Consider the following 16,917-nt stretch of genomic DNA (forward strand, 5'->3'; position numbering starts at 1 on the left):
GCGAGAGAGAGCGGCTCGTGGAGAAGCAGCGCGCGATGCTCTGCAACGTGCGACTGACGATCATCTCCGCCTTCTCAGCGCTCTGAGCGCCACTTCCCCCTCTTTTTTTGTGCGGTTTAATAACGGAACTAAATGAAATGAAGTCAATGAAATAAAGCAAAAATAAGAATATACAACAGCACTATTTCCTTCCGCTGGAATAACACTCAAACCTATACAGATGTTGGAAAAAGAGACGGACTGCATGACAAAAGAAAATAACCAGTTCATACCTGGAAGTCTACATAAAATGGACTGCTCGACATCCTCAACAAGAGGGTGGAGGGAAACAAAGACAAATAAAAGAATAAAATACCCCTTAAAAGCATCCCACGCACGAATGTATGAATAGTCTGCACAACACATGAAGAAGACATGGAATAAAAAACTCAGGTTACATTTAAAGCTATTAAAACAATTTAAATCCACCAAATCAGCACACAGAGAGAGCAGTCTGTATCCAACATCTACATCACAGCTTCCCCATCAGCGTTAACACTGCGACCAGTACAGATACATACAAAACACCAAGAAATGCAAGAAAACGCAGCTAATTGATCATTTCCACCCATAAATGCACGAGCTCTTCTTAAACGCTGCTCTTGGTTTGAAAATAAAAGAAATCTCATTCAGACACAACACAGACGCAAATAAACGCATGGAAATCATAATTATGATAAAAATCCAAATAATGTGACTAAGAAGAGCAGTCATCCTCTCCAGACCCGTTTCTGAGGTGTGCAACGAGGATGTAAATTATTAGATTTATTTTCCCTTACCTGCTCTGTTGATGTAATGTTGTATATTATTTTGTCCTTTTAATGTCCTTTGAGCGCGGTCCCTTGCACGTGTCGTCTTGTCTGTGTCCGCGAGAGCGACTGAGGGGCTGGACGAGTTGGTAGCTTATATTTTAGCCTGGTTATAAACCTCTCTTTCTGACCTTTGTCTCTCTAAACGGGGGGACATGAGACATCCGCGGCAGTGGAAAAACACCGGCCTGCCTCCTCTCAGCGCAACAGGAGAGCTGCGTGACGCTGCGTTGAGGGCCCGCCTCTGTTTTTCTGTCAAGTGCGCCGTTACACGAGGAGCGAAGGTGGATTTTGAACTGATGCGAACCGGCGCGTCTTTTCCAAACCTGCCCGGCTGAAAACACCGGACCGCCTCGGTGTTCTTTCTTCTCCTCATCACTCCGCCACAAAGTAGCTCTGTCCCGGGGCTCATTTTGTAATCACCCACTCCTATCCAGGAGCATTTAAAGGCTCCGCCAAGTGATACGGAAATGTTTTCAGTTTTCAAAGTAGGGTAGGGGGGCTTACGAGCAGCACGTGAATGCAGCATTAAGGGGGCCGTCCCTGTCCCCCTACCCATTTCACGAGTTGGTTGGCATCTTATTAACCGGCTCTCACGGGTACACCACATCAGAATCGGGGCTCTCCCTCAGCCCCGCCCGCTCCCGTTACGCGCGTGAACCGTGCAGACAAGAAAGCGCTGGAGAGTGCACGCGGCGTTGGAAATAAAGGAATCGTGTGAGGAGTCTGTGCAGCACGCGAGAGACACAGAAGCAGCATCTCACTGAACAATGGAAGTTAAGGAGTCATGTTTTGAATGGCTACAGTGTTTGTACAGGCTAAGATTACACCACCTTAACAATTGCTCCTACTAAATGCAAACTAATTAACAGGAACAACTTACAGTTGAGTTAAATTCATTGTTAATGCAAGCAGCAGTTCAGAACTTAATGCCGGCCTGTCACAGTCCTAAGTGTTTAATGCAAGCAGTGTTATATTATTGGAGTTCGGGTGTTCCTGTTATTCTGTCCACCCCTTGTGTCCATTTCTACAGGGGCTTAATGAGCCTTACTGTAGAGAAATAACTTTGTCATATTTGCTCAAACTGTCACCATATCCTGACAGTAGTACCTGAGACGGATAATCAGCAGAAGAGTCTTTAACTCAAATTTAAAAATTTTATTTGTACATGATGAACTTCAAATTGTAACGTGCAGATCGCTATTAAATTAACTGAATGATTATGTTCAGCAGAGAATGTGCTGAAATGGATGCAATGACTTCTTATCTTATTTACCTCAAGCAAACCTTTTTTAGGCCAGTTGAGTTTCAGACTGTTGACTTTCACCGTGTTGACTGGAAAGTTTACTTTCAAGCCCTCCTTCAACAGTCTTGCAGGTATTCCAAAACTTTTACAAATGTGTCCCTTTTCATAATAAGTCAGCTTTGTAACTAGCGTCAGAGAGCACTCAGCACAACAAATACGGGTGGAAAAGGTCAATATGAAAACAGACTTTAAGCTGAAAGTATTCATCTGTTCCCCCGCTGCATGCTGTGCCTTTGAAAAGACGTGAATGATTTGAATAGAAAGACACGGTCATTTTAAGAGTGGCAACATGTCTGAAAGAACGACCACGGAGGCTTGTTCAGTGTCTGATATTTAAATAAGGTACACAAACATGATAACCTGATGTCCTTCCTGTCTCTTGGCTTTTACTAAATGTCTTTGCTTATTCACTGTTAGGGCAGTTTTGAGTCATGATGGTGAATTTGTTTTATCTGTTGGCCAAAATGCTCTTAGTAGACCAGCTCACTCCATCTACCTCTCTGGAGGCAACATGTTGATGGCTAGCATTAACCTCTGCCCTAGAAACTCTTTATATGCACTTCTTATCTCGGTAGTGAATGTCACCTCTTCACAGTGTTTCTGACTCTATCGCACTACTGTGTTTGTGCTGGCGTTGGCTTATGACTGACAGTAACCTCACAATCCCAGGATGTTGTTTTGGGAATGAGAAAATTAGATCAACTGAGCCGACTGTAAGAGTCACAGATTGAGGCAAATGAAATGATCTGAACAGAAGTATTAGAAGAGGAAGCAAACCTGGATGTTTAAGACTCAGACATGTTGTTATGAAACCAAAAGGACTTTTCCTTGCACGAGGTTAAGAGACATCTTAAGAAATTCAACAGCACTTAAACAAGCAAAGGTAAATCAGTCTTAGTAGATAACAATGAATATTCATTCAGTTACACAAAAACATTTAAACTATTCAAGACTTAGTATAACAATACATATACTTAGTAAGATTAGAGATCAGCAAAACACAACTCTGATCAGAGGTGATGATCACATATGATATATGTTAAAGATGACATTCATTCAAGTAAAACACAAACAATACTGATAAATCATTATGATAATTATATTCATTCACTTTTGTTTTGGGCATTAAATATCATGGACTTATTAAATGCAATAACAATTGAAGAAACATGTTCATTTTAAATAATTTAGAAATTATTTTTAATTCAGAATTAACCTCGGGAATGTGTGTGGGGGAAATGTTTTTCGGGAAAGGAATAAGCCAGTATCATCAGCAAACGGTAATATAGAAGAAGATGCAGTGACCAAGTCATTGATGTGAATGTATGTTGAATTACCATAAACAAAAACAATTAAAAATCAGTAATACAGTTGGGTGAAATGTAGACGAGCTCACCCATGACCCAACAAAAGCCTAAAAACCTAAGAGGCAATCAGAAGCCACTCAGGAGGAGTGAATGGGCACCACATGCACCCACAATGGAGCGTTACCGCCACAGCAAAGGGGCAGCGTAGAAGTGTTGCTGAAGTTAAACTGGTACGACGTAGCTCAGCGGGGTGGAGATAAGGAGGGTGCTCGGTTTACTGCTTTGTGACGTTCTAACAACGCAATGAGATGTAACAACAATAGCAATGTACAAAAAGTAAAGAAACAATGTTGTTTGTTGTGATCATGGGGCGAATCCTGGACATTCTGCGCCTTCCTGTAACAAGCTCTGTCAATGGACAGCAGTGGACAGGGACAGTTCATTGTTGCCATGTGATGAAGAATCCAGTGACCTTACACATTCTGCGGGCGTATTTTTGACACAATTATGGAGCACAGTCTCGAACAGGGCACTTTATTCTATTTAATAGTCTGATGTTTTTTTCATTATATTCTAAAACAATAAAGGCATTGTTGGTAATCTTCAACAACATTTTTGTTGAAACTCTCAGGGCCTGAAGGGATGGACTGTCTACAGCTACTGTTAGTGCTGATAGCTATTTCCATTGTAAAAGAGTTGGCAGCTCTGGGCTGGGTTTTTTGGTTTGATCATTTTAAAAATGTAGCATACTCTTGCTAGTTTCTCAAGAATACCAGCATTAGCATGAGGTTAGAATGGATTAGCACATTTACCACATTCATAATTCAGAAGAATCTTAGGAATGGAATAACCAGATCAATTATTAAAGGGGACATTGTTGTCTCAAGGAAAACATCTTTTGGTGAGAGCCTCCCAGTTTTGGAAATTATTGTATATTAAATGTACAATCTGGGATGCGCCGATCCAACTTTTTCTGATTACAATACATGGGCTTTGGGTATCAGCTGATACGGTACCGATCTAATACCAATGTTAAATCAATAGGAAGTAAGCCTCACTGTGTGGAGGTCAATGGGATCATTCTTTAATGTGTAAAGCAACACCAGGCTTGACTTAAACATTGCTTTTCTAACTTTGTAAAATTAAATGTAACAAAAAACATCCATTTACTGAATTGTCATCCATTATTAGAATAATAAATCGTACACCAGCAACTTGATAAAACATCTTCTTGTCTAAAGTTCTTGTGATTTTCCACAGTTTTTCCATCAATGTGCATTGTCCCTGTTAATAAATAGATTTAGTTTAGCTTCACCCAGGTTGCATTTTGTCTTTTTGTTTATACTGTATCAGAAGAAAAGCATGATGTCTATTTTTGCAAAGTGTGAATCTCCTGTGAGATCAGGCTGCTGTGTTAACCAAGCGGCAACCTCTGGTTCTGAAAAGTGAAGCCAATGCTTCATGTCTTAAAGCTGCATTCCGTCTAGTGTCCACCAGGGGGCGACTCCTCTGGTTGTATAGAAGTCTATGAGAAAATGACTCTACTTCTCTCTTGATTTATTACCTCAGTAAACATTGTAAACATGAGTTTATGTTCTCAATCTCTAGTTTCAAGTCTTCTTCAATACAGCATGATGTATTCATTGTATTCATGATAAATGATGGCGTGGCAACCTTGTGATTGACAGGTTGCTACCGCGGCGTTTTCCGTTCTGGGAGTTGTCCGTGTTTTTATCTTAGAACCCTTTCAGTGTGTTTTCAGTTCATGAAAGTTGATTGAGTCGTGATCGTGGCCTGATGCTGCGTTCACACCAAACGCGTCGCGAATTCATCGCGCCGCATATTCACGTCCATCGCGCCACCGGTCAAAATGCCGGGGACCAAGTGTTCATTCGCATGAATCGCGGCAATCGCACTGGACGCGCCACTATTAATTTCTCCTTCATTGTTTCTGATTCAGCAACGGCAGGACGTCGCTGATGACAGGGGGAGCAACTCAACGCTGATAGGCTATCGCGCCGGGGCGTAACGCGAATATTTCGCAGAAGTTGAAAAATTTCAACTCGCGCGTCGGGCTGCGAATTCACGTCCATCGCGACGCGCCATCGCAGATTTGCGCCGCGACAGTCTCATCGCGTCTGTGCATAGACTTTGTATGTAATCTACTCGCGCGAATAATTCGCAACGCGTTTGGTGTGAACGCAGCATTAGACTATAACTTGTACAAACTCAGTCAGGTAAAAGATCAATGAGTCAGGCAGACTAGACTCAACTAGATTCAACCAAGAAACCCGTCTGCCTCTGCACTCTCTCTGCTACTATGGGGGGGGGAATGCATTTTGGTTAAGACAAAGCGTGCATGCTACTCCCAGTGGTTGATGCTTGTGTCATTTCAAACTCTAGGAGCTGCATTATTAAAACACACTCGCTGTTGCCACCAGTAACACAAGTGCAAATTAATATAAATGAGTCCTTCTCAAATGCTATGTAGGCCACAGTGTCTTCTCTTTGGGACTTTGTGTTGACAACATATGAACAGTTCTTGTAAAAAAATACTGTACATTCTAACTTCTATTGTCATTAAATACAAAGGGTTGTGTTAAAAGGGTTACTATCAATTGCTTTTTTATGCTGCCATAGAATCCATTGAATGGTTTGCAATGAACTCTGTCATTTAGGAGTATTTTAACACGACAAAAGACAAAGACACCAACACACACGAATATAGATGAACTGACACGTGGATGTGGCGCACATAATTATTCATGCTTTGGGACAGTTTCTCTACCTGTTATATAGGATCTCCATAAACACACACACAAAAATGCAAACAAATTCCAGCTGCCTATTGCACACTGAAAAAAAAATCACTCAAATAAATGATACAAACACGCACATACTTGTTCCTGAAGGCACGTTTGCATCATTCAAATGAGTCAGTATGACCACAGAAAGCTGCTCTGAGGAACCAAACATCCTGCCTACTTTCCTATCAAATGAAGTGGACTGGAAAATAAAGTAGCAATCAAAAGATTTCAGTGTTCTGCTGTGATGCAGTTCAATTCAATTTATTTATGTACCATCAAATCATAACGGGACGTTATTTCGTGAAACGTTTCATGTAGAGCATGTCTAGACCGTACTCTAGTGAGACTCAACATTCCCCCATAGACTGTAGAAGATGTAGTCACCCATAGGTATCCGAAGAGCTAAAATTAAGCTCAAAGTGGGCGGATCCAACTGTCGCCATCTTGGCAGTGACGACACAGCCCAACTCCCGGCTAATACCAAAAATGGTCAGAGAGGTGGAGCGTGTATGGAGCTGAGGAGGGCCGAATGAAGCCTGCTGAAACACGGCCAACTAGCTCGAAACTACCAAGCTAGCCAAGGTTGCTAGCTAAGGTTGCTAGCCAGCTAACCATTACCCTGTGGTATTGTTGCTCCCGGTTGGTATCGGTGCTAACATATAAATAAAACAATAAAATAATGAGTAAACTGAAGCACCTAACTTCATTCAATCAATCAATATATTTGTCACAGATATCGTACAAGCTAACGTTGCAACTAGAGTGAAATGAAATCCCGTCAGTTCTTTCATTTTGTGCGTTGGCGTTAACATTATTCACCATAAAGCACAAGCCTCCTTTTTACTTCTTGCCAAGTAATCCAGGAATTTGCCAAGTTTCATGGACATTACAGTTGCACAACAATCCATATTGCTCATAGATGTTTACGATATATCTTCAATTTGTCATCCAGATTGTTCATACTGTGAATTCCTATGTTGATGAAGATAATTCATGCGTATTTAAGGTTCAGTTTATGGCAGCCCGGAACAGAAAAATGTTTAACCATCATTATACCACATCATTTTCAATAACGATCATTTCATATATTACGTCACTTGTTCTGACCGACTGCCAAAACGTATCCGTGGTTTTGCCGAAACATACAATGCCAAACATTTTTTTAATGGCGACTGGGAAAAATTGTTTGTGGAGACTCAGGTGAGTTGGGTATAAATGACATATCAAGTTTTACAATCATTTCAGATTAATGAGTAACTTCCTCGGAGTTCCGCTCACCGGAGATGTCCTGTATTTCAAGATGGAAATCTCCACTACAACCTCGTGTAACTCTAATCCTCATCAATCAAACTGCTCATAAACCTTTTTATTGGCTCATTTAGCAGCAGCGAAAACATTTTGGAAATGTACTGTCAGATCCTGTTGGCACAGAAAAGTAGATTAGTTTCAACAACAACAACAACAGGACATGATCATTCTGCATCAGTTATATTTCAAGTGACCTTTGCTCCCATGTTTTTATTGTGGAACAGTGAAAAGGTTATACCATTCTATGTTTGTTTATTTTCTTTCTTTCTTTCTATATCTATGTGTGTGTGTGCGTGTATTTATTCCTAACTTTGGACTTTTTTTCATCCATACCTTAAAGCTACAGTTGGTAATATAAATAACGTTTGGTCATGCTTTCCTCCAACTGTCACTGTATCCTGAAAGTAGTACATGAGAGATATTATCTGTAGAAATCTGCCTTCTTTTAATTATTATTTGGTTTGGGATTTGTTTTAAAATTCTACTTTGTTTATTTGGTATTTTAGACAAAAGATATTTACAGTTTCACTTTTACAAAGAAAAGAATTATGCATTGTTTTGCAAAGTTTGTACCCAGCTCAGAAAACAAAGAGAAAATATATTTCCTAGATTTCAGTCATAATTTATTACATCTCTTGTCACATCTGGTTGTTAAATGTTTCCTGAAGCAAATAGTTCGATGCTTGAGGCATCATGTCTGCTTGAAGTTCTGAGAAATAAAGCCTGTTTCAAAGGTTTCCATTGTTAGCATTCGAGTCCCAACTGGGAAACAGCATTTGCAAGATTCCATAGCGGCCGAAGAAAAACAACCGGTCAGAGACGAGGAGTCTGCAACGCAGCTGTCAATCGCTTCTCGTAAAGCAACATTTCAGTCAGTTTTTTGTTGACGCGAATCCTGGTCGATGAACATGCAAAGTTATCTGGTGCAGTGGCGGCTGCACCTTGTTTGCTCTTTGCTCCTATGCAAATTTAAAAAAGTCAATGACATTCAGGCAACTTCTAGATCTGGAGGAAATGCTTAAAAACCAGTGGATAGAGATGTGAAACAGTGGTCAACATTCAACTGGATCACAGACTGAGGCCATAATGTAGATCTACTGTGCACTGGACCTTATTGAATGCTTATGTTCTATACCTTTAACAATAAATGAAAGGTTTAATAGATTATAACGCATATAGGCTTACATTTATTACACATTTTATTGGGTCTCATATTGCCTGCTTAATAGTCAGAAATGATGATTGATAACAAGGACTGGAAGGTTATTACAACTTACGACCATCAGTTCTATCAATAACAATAACACTGACCCTGATGGAGTAATTGCTCAGACCTTGAACCACAACTGTTCAGCAAGAAGTAGGTCATCCAGGGAGAGAAACACAAGCACTCAGATTATCATAGAGGTTGTAAATATTGTTGTAAAATAGGTGCAGGGTAGAAATATATGACCCCAGTTACCAATTGTAAACATCAACCACGGTTTACCGACTGAATTCCCAGCACACTTTTGCAGTTCTTGAACTTGTCATAATAATGCATACTTATGGTTTTCCTGTGCAGTGAGGGATCATCTGGACTGTCGTATCTAGAGGATCTAGATTTGAAATAGGCACGCATAAAGAGAGGCAGCAGGTGGGGACTTTATGTCAACTTTAAAGTTCCCTCCAGAACATAGACTGTATATAAGAGCAAAGCACATATCTGATGTAACGAAACTACCGTGAAATAAGTCAATCCTAACTAGCTCTGCTATTTTAGGACAAGGGAAAAAAGAAAATAAGCAGCTCTCAGCGATCCTGTTTGTGTGAGAAATGCAAAGCCGCTATTAATTCTATCTCATACTGCAATTAGGAGACAAGAAAATGTACATTATTCAAAGTGGTGTTTATTTATTGTGTTTTCTCTCTTTCAGTCTCCACCTGACCAACACCAGCCTGCAGCTGAAGCTCTCTGTGCAGATTGTGTTTGCACAGCCGCTGTTCGTGTCATTGAACGGAAGGTCATGTGACAGGAAGAGTGACAAACATCTAGAGGGTAGACTTCCTGAAAAAGAGTTTTAAGTGCAAGGCTGTGTTTAAATGGACAGTTCCCCCCCCAATATTCAAAACACATATATTTCCTCTTACTTTAGTGTTATTTCTAGATTGTTTTGGTGAGAGTTGCCTTGTTTTGGAGCCGTAGAGATGTCTGCCTTTGGCTTGTGGTGCTCAAAGTGTAAAAACAAAGTTTTAAACTCAACAGCAATGGTTCTTTCCAGAAGTCCTGACGTGGTTACTGAAGAAAATCCACAGACCTTGTTGTGAACAGTTTTATGTATATTAATATTTATGTTCATTAACAGTCCTTGATATAAAAAAAAGTTTTATATCTGCCTTCAGATCGAATAAAAAAAACGTAATCAGCAATGATATTTAGTGTCCTGCTGTGGTGAAGTTATTTCCAATAAATAAAGTCAAATGAAGTCGAAACAGAGCTAAATGAGGCAGAGATAGAGTGACAGCGAGGAAGAGTGAGAGGAAAGAGAAAATGCAACACGTGTTGTTTTTCCAAAGAGGAAAGAGTGAGAAAGAGGAAGCAACTTCAACTGCCAATAAAACTACATCTCGAGAGCATCACGCTTCAATAATGTCAAGTATTTCCGGTCAAAACTGAGTATTATTATAAGACACATATATGTCAAAACATATAAACCAATGGGATGTTATGTTCAGATAGAAGTGTTTGTGATGGTTTTCTGAAGTTCGATGCAGAGTGGTAAACATGTTCAGCTTCACAGGAAGCAAAGGTTCACTTCTGGGTATCTGATTAGACTAAGAATTGGTTTTAATGAAGAAAACCAAAGGAAATCGGACTAAACCAAAGTTGATGCTGCACCTCCCCTCCTGCCCTCCATAAGTGGTCTTTGTCATGGTCACGTAGATGCATCTGATTTATGTGTCCACAATGAAAAAACAGCCTAATTGACTTTCTATTTTCATTGTTTTTGTCCAACAATGAGATTGTTCTGCTCTTCTATGACCCCTTTGGTTCACGTCCAGAAACAGACCTAGACAGTCCAACGTTGACAGCGGAGAACATTCGTGGTGGAGGATTGAAGGAAAGTGGGCAGTATAAGTGCACAGGTGGGCGACTAAAGGCGGAAAACACAAATGTCTGCAGGTCTGGAAGGGAATAGCAGACGCTGAAATGACTGGAAGACTGACTGACCAGAGGGGAAAAAAACAAATTAGGTACAAAAGACATTTTTTTGTCTTTAACATTGCAATATACCTTTACAGTTTGCCATTCATCCACTAATGTATTTTTTCCTTGCTTGATTTTAGAAGTGCAATTGTAGCCGGATCCTCGAGTTGATCAATGCAGCTTGTAAAAGTCCTTTCCCCTCGCTCTGGTAAAATCTGAGATAAAGTGCTTGAAATAACACAGAAGTGATAGAACGAATATGTGTGGGGCAACAGGGTTCAGAGGGAATCAAAGTGGTGAGAAAAAAGGACGTGATAGCTGCTTCTCGTGCTGCTCCGGTTCACCAGTCATCCTCCCCACTGACCCCACTTGTTGGGTTTGAGAGCCTGCTACGTGATGGAGGCGTGCTTGGTTCTTAATCCCACATTAGTAAACAGGCAGTCAGCCAGGCAGGCAGTCCAGAGATTAGTGCCTTGTCATCTGACCGCTCCGGCCGGCCAGGGAGAGGGATTAAACTGAAATAAAAGCACCACTTCCTAGTAAACACCAGCATTACGAGCAAAGGGGGCGGGGGGGGTTGCTTAGTCTCAGAGCAGGAAAAAAAAAAAGTTTTATAATTAAACGGGTGCTGAGTGATGATTCATGTACTTGTTTTATTTCCTTAGGGCACCATTTATACATTTATACATAGTAAAGCTGCAGGCTTAGATGGCTCAATCTAAGCAAAGGCAATAATTAGTTATCGATTTGGATAAATCCACATTTAACAAATTTAATGATGTACAATCAAATAAAAACACAGTTCCCCCTTCGTAGTCTGCTGGTCACTCTATTCCTTGCAATTTACTCAATCGATCAATCGAGTATCTGCTGTTGAATCATTTCCTGGAACAAAGTGTGAGCATCGACAAATGGTTTCAGCAATTTAATAATAACAGAACCTGGACTTCGCTTAGAAAAAACCTTTTAACATTGTTTAAAGGTTGGAGCCTTTATCCTCTATGGAGCTAAACCCATCTCTCTTCCCACAGTCTCATTAGTCAGCCTGTGTCTCTGACTCCATTCATGTGCTGTTTCATGCAGCTTTTAGCAGTCTGACTCTGGTCATGACATCGGGATTATTTAAAGGACCATACTACTGTTTTGTTTTTTGGTTCTTTTTGTATTTTCACACTTTAACTAAAATTCATATATGATTTATAAAAATGCCAGCTATTTCTGAAAGCAAATTACATTCCTTACATTCAAAGCGACCATTGTTTCCACTGATTTTCTGGACTTTTTAAGTGAGGCTTCAGGCTTCAGAAATTGTTCAGCTTTATTTTTGCGAATATCTGGTGTCTGAGATTTGAGCTGCATTTTAATGCAAGACATGCAAATATACAACTGCATTTCTATACCCATGTGTGCTTTTCCCAACAACATATATAACATATAACATATAACATATATAACATATAACTTATCAATGTCATGCTTTGGCATCGGACTATTAGTTCTTGCTGCTGGAGCATTCATGAAGAGAGCAAAAAGGCTCCGAAACAAAGAGCTGGCTAACATGTTAGCAAACAAAGAGCTGGCTAACATGTTAGCAAACAAAGAGCTGGCTAACATGTTATAAAACAAAGAGCTGGCTAACATGTTAGCAAACAAAGAGCTGGCTAACATGTTAGCAAACAAAGGGCTGGCTAACATGTTAGCAAACAAAGAGCTGGCTAACATGTTAGCAAACAAAGGGCTGGCCAACATGTTATAAAACAAAGAGCTGGCTAACATGTTAGTAAACAAAGAGCTACTTATACATCGAGCAGGTTATATGGAGCACCGTGTGTGTGAGCATTTAGAGTCATGTTTTTGTCCATGTGATGAATGGACATGGATGAAAGTCCAGTGTTCACTCTCCATTTAACTGGTTTGGTTTCTACCAAAACCAGAAAAGTAGACAGTATATCTGGCTGTTGAGCTGCTAGCAGTTCAACATTTGTGACCAGCAACTTGTTTACTTGTGGTGTTTGCGAGTAGCGCTTACATGCACATGTATGTGTGTGTGGGTTTGGTGGGAGCTAAGATGCTCTGCCTGTGTGCAGCAGGAGAAGTAGGCCAGCTAGCTTCTTAAAATGATTGTTGGTGATATTCAGACTGTGTACAATTGACCGGTCCTACTTCTTGCCGCCCATAGTTAATGTTGCTAGGTCGGACAAGAAGACAAAAAGAAATATGGAGGTGCTGCTTCCATTTAGCCGGTTGCTATGGTGTGTTTTAGCTTCAACAAGCTGACAGCAAGGACTACCGTATGTGATGGAAGGATATATTCAAAATGATAAACCTCACGTAAATTTTCCCGTTGCTGGCCGTCGTGTATATCAAAATGTTTAAGATCAAGCGTTACTTCGGGGCAGCTGATATAAACAAAGGAACTAAACAGTTGAAATCATGCAGGTTTTCATTCAGCTCAGACTCTCCCCCGTCCAACTATGAGAGCCAAAACCAGCACCACGCTGCTGGAGGCCCAGGCCATGTTGCTGGTAGAATAAGAGGTTTTCTATCTAAAGGGACTCTGGTGCTCAGAAACACTACCGCTTTTGTTCACAGGCGCCGACGAAATCGACAATAAATGAAAGTTCCTGGTAGTTACTGTGACTATAAACAATGTAATGTGTCCTTGAGGATTGTTTGAACAGACGTAGCATATTTAAGTACAACAGGAAAAGGGAAAAGTTGACTGAGGTTCTGCCGGGTTCCAAGGTCGCTCTACTGTTATTGGAGCACAGAGCAAAAAGGGTGGGGACATTGGAGGGGTCAATTGCGACATTTGTGTCATTCGAAACCTTCAGAAATGTACTTTTTCCCCAATCCAGAATGTGTATCCGTTGAATGAGTGAACGTTAGCCACAGTCACGTGAACTGGTAGAGATGAGCCTGAACTGTTGGAAACTTAACTGTTAAAGAAGTGCAGTTGTCAGTGGGGCCTGAGACAGTTTTATGGTTGATCAAACAATAAGCGGCAAGATGTCCGATCATATTGCTGCTGTGCTGTGTTTTATGGTCTTAATTCAACACTGCAGCAGAGTTTAACGTGCAGCTAATGTGTCCCAGGAGGTGTTTTGTTTAATGTTGCCACATTAGCTATGATTTATTGGGGATATAATTACAATTGAAGCAGCAGTGTAAAGGCAAAAATATGGCTTCATTAAAGCCTCGATTTTGGATGTTGTTTGCTCTCTTCTGTTTCCTCTGTTGCTGTTCACTTTCAAATGCAAATGAATGAATGAATCAGACCTCACCATTATGTTCTCATAACAGCATGCACTTAAATAGGCTTTTGCCGTAACAATAAAGAAGCAATATGAGAAGAAGATGTGGGACGCAGCATTATCTTCCTCTCTGCGCAGAGTGAAAGTGATGAAAGGAGGACAGGAAAGGCACTGTTCACATCTGGCTGGCACGCTTATGATTGTTGCCATGCAACTTTTGATAATGTTGCCATGGAAATAATCATTGCTGCAAAAAGCATGAGGCTGAATGTCTGTTACCAGGGGCTGTGCTGTGCAGAACATTCTGGAAGAGGGCTGCCATCTCCACACAAGTCAAACAATCGTGTTCTTGTATTGAACGCGATGTCACGAGGATGTTTGAATTTTAATTCAGTTAAATTCATCCTGCGAGGAAGCAAAGTATGAAGGGAACACTGCAGCACAGCAAACAGTAGAGAGGTAAACAAATGTCCAGAGAGGGGAGGCAATGTTTGGTGCAGAAAGGGCCGCGACACTCTGCCGATGTCCGAACGTTCTGCACAAGTGAAGTGTTAGAAGAGAGATTCCTCTGATCTCAGGTCTCTCGTGAGGACCTGCACTTTGTTCTGCGCTCCAGAGACTCTGATTTGGAATCTGATTTGTTTCTTAAATCAGATCTTGAAGAAAATAATATATTTTACGCCCAGCAAAGCTGAATCTTAAGCTTCGGCTTACATTGAAGCGTTATTGACGTTACAGAGCTGTGCACCATCGTCTTTTATGAACGTTGTCGTCACTACCACATTGCATTGTGGGATATTTTACTGCCGGCGTAGTGTCAGGTGTTTGCACGCTGTAATATTTCAGTGGAAATAATATGCAGTTCTTGTCCTGTTAGTTTCATACTAAGGTTTTGGAAACAAAAAAATTGACTCAGCTACTTTAGCGTGATAAATAAGATGTTAGTATGGAATTTCAGACGCAAGCCAAGTGTCTGTCACGCAGCGTCGTAGTACGCTGTAGTTTAGCATTGTAAAGTAAATTGGTCCGTTTAGATGGGAGACGTGCAGCAGCAGTAAATCAGAAATGGAGCAAACAAGAGTTTCCCCCAAAACTTTAAAAACATTCCTTTGACATAACCTCAGATCGTGCAGTACTTATTTCCCAACCACATACATCTTTCAGCTCTAACACTTTGCTCCTAATTAATTCAAGTTGCAGTTAAACAAATAAAACCCCCCCACTTATAAAAAATGATGGTCTGACAGGAAGTATTTTGAAGCCATTATTCATAATATTGGTCATATTTGCGGTGTATTAGCAAGCGTCCACCGTATGTTTCTTGCGTCTATATGATTCCCCACTTGTAACTTGACAAAAGAAGTCATTATTCCCGAGCGTCTGGTGGGGGATTTAGCCGACAGGCCAATCAGCGTCTCCTTAGCGAAGCATTATCCGGTCGGCTGAGCTCCCGCTACTCGCTCACTAAACGCTCTAAGTCACTTATTGTTTTCTCCTTAGAAACAGACGTTAAATCCCTTCTTCACTTGAGTTGAGGGATAAACACATTCTTAGCCACATTCTCTCCGTCTCGTTCTGAACCGCACACAAAAATTATTACTATTCCCTGACACACACTCAGTTGTATTTTATCATTATTGAATCATACTTCACTTTTTTATACTTTTATTGCTTAGATTATGCACTTTTTATTGCTGATATGTATTATCTCTCATCCATGTGCGAAGTGTTTGATGCAATGCTCCATTAGAGGCTGACGCAGCTGCCATTTTCTTGTGCTTGCGCAATGACAATAAAGTTCTTGAATCTTGAATCATGTTGTTTGTCTTTCGACATAAATATTCTCTCGAACTGTTTTCCCCGAGTCCAGCTCTCATCCTCTCTCTCAGGGATAAACACATGCTCTCTGGAATGTGTTGATCCCAGCTCACCTCCTGGTCAGTGGGTCACTTTGCTTGACTGCTCGCCTCCTTCTCCTCCTCCTCCTCCTCCTCCGCCTCCTCCTCCTCCTCCTCCTTTTCCTCCTCCTTTTGCCACTCAGGCCTGCTTAGCGAACTCTCTTAGCTGACGTTATTTAACAAGCGTAAAGTCAAGGTTTACTTATAGTTTCACACAAACAGCGGTCTCCTGGGTGAAAGTCCTGTTTGTTTGACCTATCCTCACAAACTGTTTCTTGCTCGTCATACTACATAACTTTCAACAACGGTCGCTAGATATACTACGTCACATACTCCGACCGAAAAAAAACCCCGTCCACATTCAACATATTTGTGGTTTGCAGAAAGGTACAATGCCTCATTTTTTACGTGGCGACTGGGTGGTCTCTTCTAACCTCCTCATCTCTGCTCACTTGTTTGTTCTCATCACTTCTTTCAACTCTCTTTTTGTCCATCTTTATACCCTACTTTGCTGTTGTCTATCTTTCTTCCTCATCCCTTTCTGGCGTCAATTATTCCTTCTCTGGTCTCGTCCTCTTACTTTCACTTTCTCTTCCTCCCTCCCTGCTTCATTTACCCTCACTCTTCTCCTTTTCTTTTTTTCCAGCTGTTTTTGCACCACGTCCTGAGTCAGGCAGGTGGGGAACAGGCGATTAAAGGGTTTATTTCTTAATTAAACTTGGCAGCCAAAGCCACTCGGTTCCAGTCAGGAGTTGTTGAAGTGGTAGTAGCGGGGTGCCTCGGACGTCTTTGAAGTTCACGAGAGGGAGAAACCGGCGCCACTCGTGCATTATACGGGCATTTTCCGACAGGGACACAGTAGGGCGGTCATTTACTGATTGGACTTATTCCACTGGGCGGCTCGCCCTCAGGGATGCGGTGAGCAGTTCACTCGTGTAGATGGAGGTAGAGCACCATGGTGCCCTTTATGCCGGTCCTGAATGCCAAATTTGGGACTTCGAG

At 41.1% G+C, this 16,917-nt stretch overlaps 1 protein-coding gene across 1 annotated transcript in view; it reads right to left on the reverse strand.

Moving 5' to 3' along the window:
* LOC142954535 (sodium- and chloride-dependent taurine transporter-like) overlaps positions 1 to 1,231 on the reverse strand; it is a 34,566-nt gene extending 33,335 nt beyond the window's left edge. The window contains exon 1 of the mRNA XM_076095603.1: positions 819 to 1,231. The gene's annotated coding sequence lies outside the window, so the exon portion shown is untranslated. The remainder of the gene's footprint in view (positions 1 to 818) is intronic.
* Positions 1,232 to 16,917: the final 15,686 nt, after the last annotated feature.

Source organism: Anarhichas minor, unplaced genomic scaffold (assembly GCF_050575085.1).
Source record: "Anarhichas minor isolate MPS153535 unplaced genomic scaffold, ASM5057508v1 ptg000021l, whole genome shotgun sequence".
Classification (NCBI taxonomy): domain Eukaryota; kingdom Metazoa; phylum Chordata; class Actinopteri; order Perciformes; family Anarhichadidae; genus Anarhichas; species Anarhichas minor.